The sequence below is a fragment of the Geospiza fortis genome, unplaced genomic scaffold (genome assembly GCF_000277835.1).
Source record: "Geospiza fortis unplaced genomic scaffold, GeoFor_1.0 scaffold112, whole genome shotgun sequence".
In the NCBI taxonomy this organism is placed as follows: Eukaryota; Metazoa; Chordata; class Aves; order Passeriformes; family Thraupidae; genus Geospiza; species Geospiza fortis.
The window spans coordinates 22,496,178-22,502,177 of record NW_005054298.1 but is presented as its reverse complement, the minus strand read 5'-3'; the positions used below and the strand labels follow the sequence as shown (position 1 = coordinate 22,502,177).

The 6,000-nt window shown below is 36.4% G+C and overlaps 1 protein-coding gene across 1 annotated transcript in view; it reads left to right on the top strand.

The window, feature by feature from the left end:
• Nucleotides 1-2,330: 2,330 nt before the first annotated feature.
• Nucleotides 2,331-6,000, top strand: part of PDE1A (phosphodiesterase 1A) — a 157,035-nt gene continuing 153,365 nt past the window's right edge. The window contains exon 1 of the mRNA XM_031056685.1: nucleotides 2,331-2,360. The gene's annotated coding sequence lies outside the window, so the exon portion shown is untranslated. The remainder of the gene's footprint in view (nucleotides 2,361-6,000) is intronic.

The window sequence follows — 6,000 nt, the reverse complement described above, 5'->3', positions numbered from 1 at the left end:
TAAAGCTGTTTACAGAAACCATATTTGGTTAAGTTACTTTTTATTGTCGTCAGTAGATAAGTTCAGTCAGATGGGTCAGAATCTGCAGAAGGCATTACTTTTACTAAAGCTTCATCGAAATTAAATTTGGAGTTTGAATCAATGCCCAGGAATGATGTCAGCTATAGCAGATTAAATTTGCTAACGTCTCTTCATTTTAATTGTGTTTTTAAAACAAAGCAGATAATTCTTCCAGGCTCTTGCCTTTTAATGTTTTCAGCCTTTGTTTGGGCTGAATATTTTGGGTTATTGAATATTAAATTTTAAATCTATTTTGCAGTGCCTCTGCATACAAAAACATCGATTTAGTAGACACGTTTCAACAATAATTTGTAAGTAGTAAAATATTCAATATTTTATCAGTCTTTTGCATACTGTCTTAGTGGTTGTTTTATATTATGGAGGAATGAGTAAAGGGAAAGGCAGAGAAATAATTACTGATGTGCAGTATTGTCTGTTACTTATCCTGAAAAATCAAATACAAAAAATAGTTCTTTAAATGCTATAATATTAAAACTCGTATATAACCTGTAAGAAAATAGTTAAATAATTCAAATTTCTGTCTCTGATAATATTGTGTATTGTTTTGTATTATTGTAACAAGATAATATTGCTTTTGTTCTATCTGGTGATATGCTTATGGTCTGACTACAGCCCGAGAATTGCTAGCCTTTTTATTTGTATCCTATGTCACATTAATAATGGTTGGAATTATTTTATTACTTAATCTGCTAAAAATCTTAATAACATAATTAAATCAATTGCATCCTGCAGCAATGAATTCTGCAGGTAAATTGTATTGTCTATATCCTGCTGCTGGAAACAATGTGAAGTGTTCAAATTTCAAGTAATTGGAAATGAAAAGTCCTAATTCACTGGAGTAAGCTTTCTCCACAGTGGCAATGCTTTGCTGTATGTTGGAATCCTAGAGCCTCAGTTTTAACTGCAAGGGAGCTCTGGAGGTCTTGTAGTCAGACATGATAAAGGTACTTGGGGATGTGTCCAGCTGAGCCTTGAACACTCATAGAATGGCAATTCCACAGCCCCAGTACTTAATTGCTCATAATGAAAATTCTTTTCAAAATATTGGATTTTCCAGTGGTAAATTGTTCCCCCAGATGCTGGAATTTCTCATGTTTCTACTTGCCTATTACCTCTTGTCTTGTAAATGCACACCTTTGAGGATTATCTGCCTCCATGTTGTCTCTCTCCTTTGTGAGGTGCCCGTAGCTGTAGCTGGGGAGCAGTAAGGGCTCCCCTGAGCCTCCTCTGCTATGGGCTCTCCAGTTCCCTCAGTATTTCAAAGATGATAGAGAGCCTCACAAGGACCTTGTCTGGCTCCTTCAGCACCTTTGGATGACTCCAATCTCATGGATTTGCTTATGTCCAAATTAAGGGATTCCTTCCCTTCATCTCTCTCCAGCAAATATTGCTTCACTCCCACAGTTTGTGCTGGGAAGCTTAGGGGCTTGGAAACCCTCAGGACAAGCCATTACATGGAAAAGTAAAGTACTCTTTTCTATTATTTTTAAATGCTTTCCACAGAAGTTACTTGGGAATCTTTACCATCCCTTCTTTTCCACTTTTCCAGATCATATCTTCACCTCTGTGTGCGCTTTTCTTTCACCAGTGCTAGTAACCATCCAATACTATGAGAATTTCTTGGCTGAGACCAGTCAGTAAGGCAAGGGGAATAGGTTGCCATTCTTGCAGCAACCCTGGTTGTCTAGGTTGCACCTATGGAGCTTTAGTCTCTTTTTTCTGTGGGGTATTGACAGGTGAGGATTCACTGGTGTGTAATGCTGAAGTAAGGAAGTACAAAGACAGCCTTTATCTTACTGTTGTATCCTTCTCTCTCCAGACTTCCCATTATGAAAAGGTCTTTATGTGATGTGAACTATTATTTTGTAAAAAAATTAGACATAGTGGTGCTTTCTGGTGTGAAAAAATATCAAGCAGCATGTTGCTGATGCCAGAAAAATGTTTGTTAGGTTTCCTAATGCAATTAATCTTTGATCTCAGAGATGGTACATGAATAGTGTTTCACACTCTTAGAAAAGCAGAAACAATGTTGGTCTGACATCTAAAGACAAGTATAAGATGAAATCTTTGTCTTATTCTGTTCTTATACTTGCACTGCTACTTTTTTGTCTTGTGTACTTGTCATAGCACTTGGATAACCTACATTTCTTCTTGTTTATCTATTTTTCTTCTGTTTGCCTCATGGTTTAATATAGCTTCCCACACCAAGAAGCTGGTTATGAAATTCAGAACATCAGGTACAAAGTTCTCAGTTAACTTCTAGCTGCTTTTTATACAAGGTGAGTATATATTAGAACTGTCTTAGAAATTACGTTATCCCCTACTGCTCAATTTCTCTGGTCTTCTTTATCAAGACTTCCAAGAGACAGGGAAAGTGATATTAAAAAAATGTTCTTGCGTATATAAAAATTGTGTAAACCTCTTTTAATTTTAGCAACTCTCTTGAGCAATCAGCCTCTCTAGCCCCAGAAGCTCTTTCTTCTTCAGAACTCATTAGTCATACAACTTGGTCAAGTTTTAACTGGTTTGGAAAGATGCCATAGCACAGCAAAGTTCATGGTGAGGAAGTTTTACTCTGAACACAACATTTGCACAGCGCTTGAGCAAGATTTTAGCACTGGACATCTGCAGAGGGGATGTTTCTTTACCTGCTCTATTTTGTGCTCTGCTGCAGCTTACATTTTGAGCCCAGAAGTGGTCTCACTTTCCGTGAGAGTGAGTTGGCACTGTGACTTTTTACTTTGTACTACGTGCTCTTCTGTGAGTGGGTTTGTGGAGAACTCCTTTACTGGTCGGGAAATGGGAGAAGGAATAACACTTTACCCAAGTGGGAGGTGCTGGAAAGCATTGCTGCTCAGGGTCCTGTGTCACCAAACAGAGCCCTGTCAGACCCCTGCCTTTTGAAATATCATGAGGACTCGTAAACTGCTTGCAGCTGTCCCAGTGACAGTCTCACTCCTGAGCTATGTAATTTTAAAATACCTGTACTGTTGACAGAAAAGGATCACTTTGTAATTTGAGAGGTTTAGGCTTCCTCCTAAAAATCCCCATAGCCAATAATTTTTTTCACGAAACTGCATTGTTTAGCTTCAGTTACATCACTAGTATACTTCTATCTTCACAGAATGCAATTCAAACTTTTTGAATATATCTAATGTTTTTGCAAAATTATTTTCTCTATGAAATGCAGTCTTTCACTGAAAACTTTTGTTGTATAACTATAGGAAAGCATAATTTCTAAAATTCTATGAATAATGCAGCAATGATTCAGACAGATTTTAAACCCTGTAATGACTGATCAGTGTTTAGGAATAGACCTATCTTCTAATACTGCAATGATAAACAGATTTCAGTTTAAGATAGGCCACAGGGACCAATCAATGTTTACCAAATTTGAGGATCAATATGTAATATGTAATTTAGGTACTGGGAAGGTTTTTGGTATGCAAAATGAAAAAAGAAAAAAAATTGTGCTGCCAGTTTTCCCCATCAGTTTAATACTGCACTCAATGTTTAAGATGTTTAAAAGATGGAAAACATCTTGCTGAAATTAAGGCTAAAATTCAGAATATTAAGGCTAAAATTCAGAAAAAAGCCTTTTCAGCTGCCCTTAGATCTCAGATTCTGTAGCAATTCCCTGAAGTGTGGAGGTTTGAACAGACTAACTCTGAATCAGGTATTATTGTGCATATTCCAACACATACAGAACTGCACCAAAAATCAAGGCAATACTTGAGGCTATGATGTGGCTTTGTGTCAAAGAGAGTGAAACTCTGCCATTCTGTCCTGAAAGCTCAGATCTGCAGTTAAGGTTTTGAAGGAATCCTGTGTGGGGTGGGATGATTTGATTTCACCTCTTTGGGACAGCTACTAATGGAAAGTTTCTGTACAGTAAAAATAGCTATAGTCAGGGTAGCTTCCCAAGTTTATCTCTTTAGTTTGAGATGAAAATACTTTTTTTCTCTGCTGGCATCTGCTGTTATAATATTTTATAAATATCAAGAAACATTTTCTTGTTGCTGTGGTCCTTGTGTCACTAGTGTTTAGCAAAAGGAAATTATTTTCTTGTTTTCTTTGTGGAGTGGCTCAAAATGCTTGCTAAAAAAACATCTTTTAGACAATGATTAGCTGAAATGACTCCATGTTGTTCTTTATCTACACATCTTTCCATCATGAATTAGTTATTTTCTTTATAGCTGGTGTAGTCCAGTGGATATACAAATACTTTGTCATATCTAGATTTACCATTTCCTATTGTTTGGTATTCCATATTCTTTCTTTTCTAGTTACATGCAAGTACCAATAACTTGGCAGTTAGATTTTTTCACAGTTAACCACAGCTTTTGTGTTCAAATGACTTTTTTACCTTACCACTACATCTTCTGTACATGATTATCAAAAGTGTACCACCTCCTAGAGGACTAATTGAATACATCCAAATTGTGATGAAATAGGCAATAGGTTTGTTTTTCACTATGGGGCCAGTCTTGCCTTTCTGACATTGCTAGGTATCAATCTCATGTTATTATGAAGTACATTATCACCCTTGTGATTGTGGTGATTTCAGTCCCTCTTATTTCAATGCTGATGGCTGTTCAAGATCAGTCTCCTCTCTTTGCAAAAATTAGCACATTACTTTTGTATCCAAGTTGTTTCCTAAGGAGTTCTTAAAAGCTACTGTTTGTTTCATGAATGTTACTCCTCAATTTCAATTGATGCTTTTCAGTACCAGCCAATTCATTGCAAATAAAGAAGTTAAAAGTTGCTAAACCTTAAAAAAATCTGTAATCTTTATTTTCTTCAGCTGTGCTGATTGCCCTCTGTGTGAGCTATGTGCAATTGCTGTTTTCAGAAAATGTATTCCAATTGTCATAGCTCTCTAAAGTAATCTTTTCTTTTCTGAAGTACTGCAATTAAATACTAAGAAGTTATAAAAGAGTCACTTTCAAAGGGAAGTAAGACTGAATAAAATCTCAAAACTGGTTTATACCGACCATTCTTTGCTCATTCTACATCTGTTTTTTCCCCCTGTGTGTGAAACAGTTATCTTTTAGCTCAAATTACCAGTGAATTTCTGCTGAGCAGTTTAAACATACCTGGAGAAAGATGTAGATGCCAACTGAGCATGTCTTACAAAGCAGGTCAAGAACTACTGTTGTTTCATTTCATTCACTGCATGCAATACACTTTCTACTGAACATTTGGTTTCTTCTTGATTGACTGCTGTCTGTTTTGAAACTTTGGTTCTAAAGCTTCTTTTCAGATCTAGCTGCTCAAGACACACTCTGTTTATCTCATTCTGTTTTTTCTGCCTAGGGTGCAGTAGCAAGTTTTTATCTGCAGTTCTTTTTTTTTAGATGATCCATAACACATCTCTCATGTATTATGTATCTTGGCAATTACTCATTTTTTGCTCTCTCTTCATCTTGAATTTGTCAGATTGTTTGGTTCACTGAATTAAGTGAATGATTCTATGATTCTAAATTGAGTGTAAGGTCATATTCAAAGTAAACTTAAAGATAGATGTGTTGAACAGGGTGCCTGAACATCTAAATTCTATGGACTGCAGTGAGGTCCAGCTGGGTGCAGATTCAGACATCTCCCTTAATAAACCTGATTTTACCTGGCACTGAATTGGTCTGTGAACACCCACACAGTTGTGACAGGCTCTTGGTGCTGGTTGCTTCTAGTAAGGGGCAGTATAGAACAATCAAATGTGATAAGGTCCTAATGTGTCATAGGTAGACTTGCAGATATATATCTATTTGTGCCCTGAGCTTTTTAGCTAATTTGCTTGCAAGCATTTGTGGGTATTTGTTTTCATTTTTAATTGCCTAAAAGCTTTGATAAATCTGACACCATGTTCATTACCAATATGATAGGATGTGCACATAACAAACAAATAGAAGGTTCTTTTTC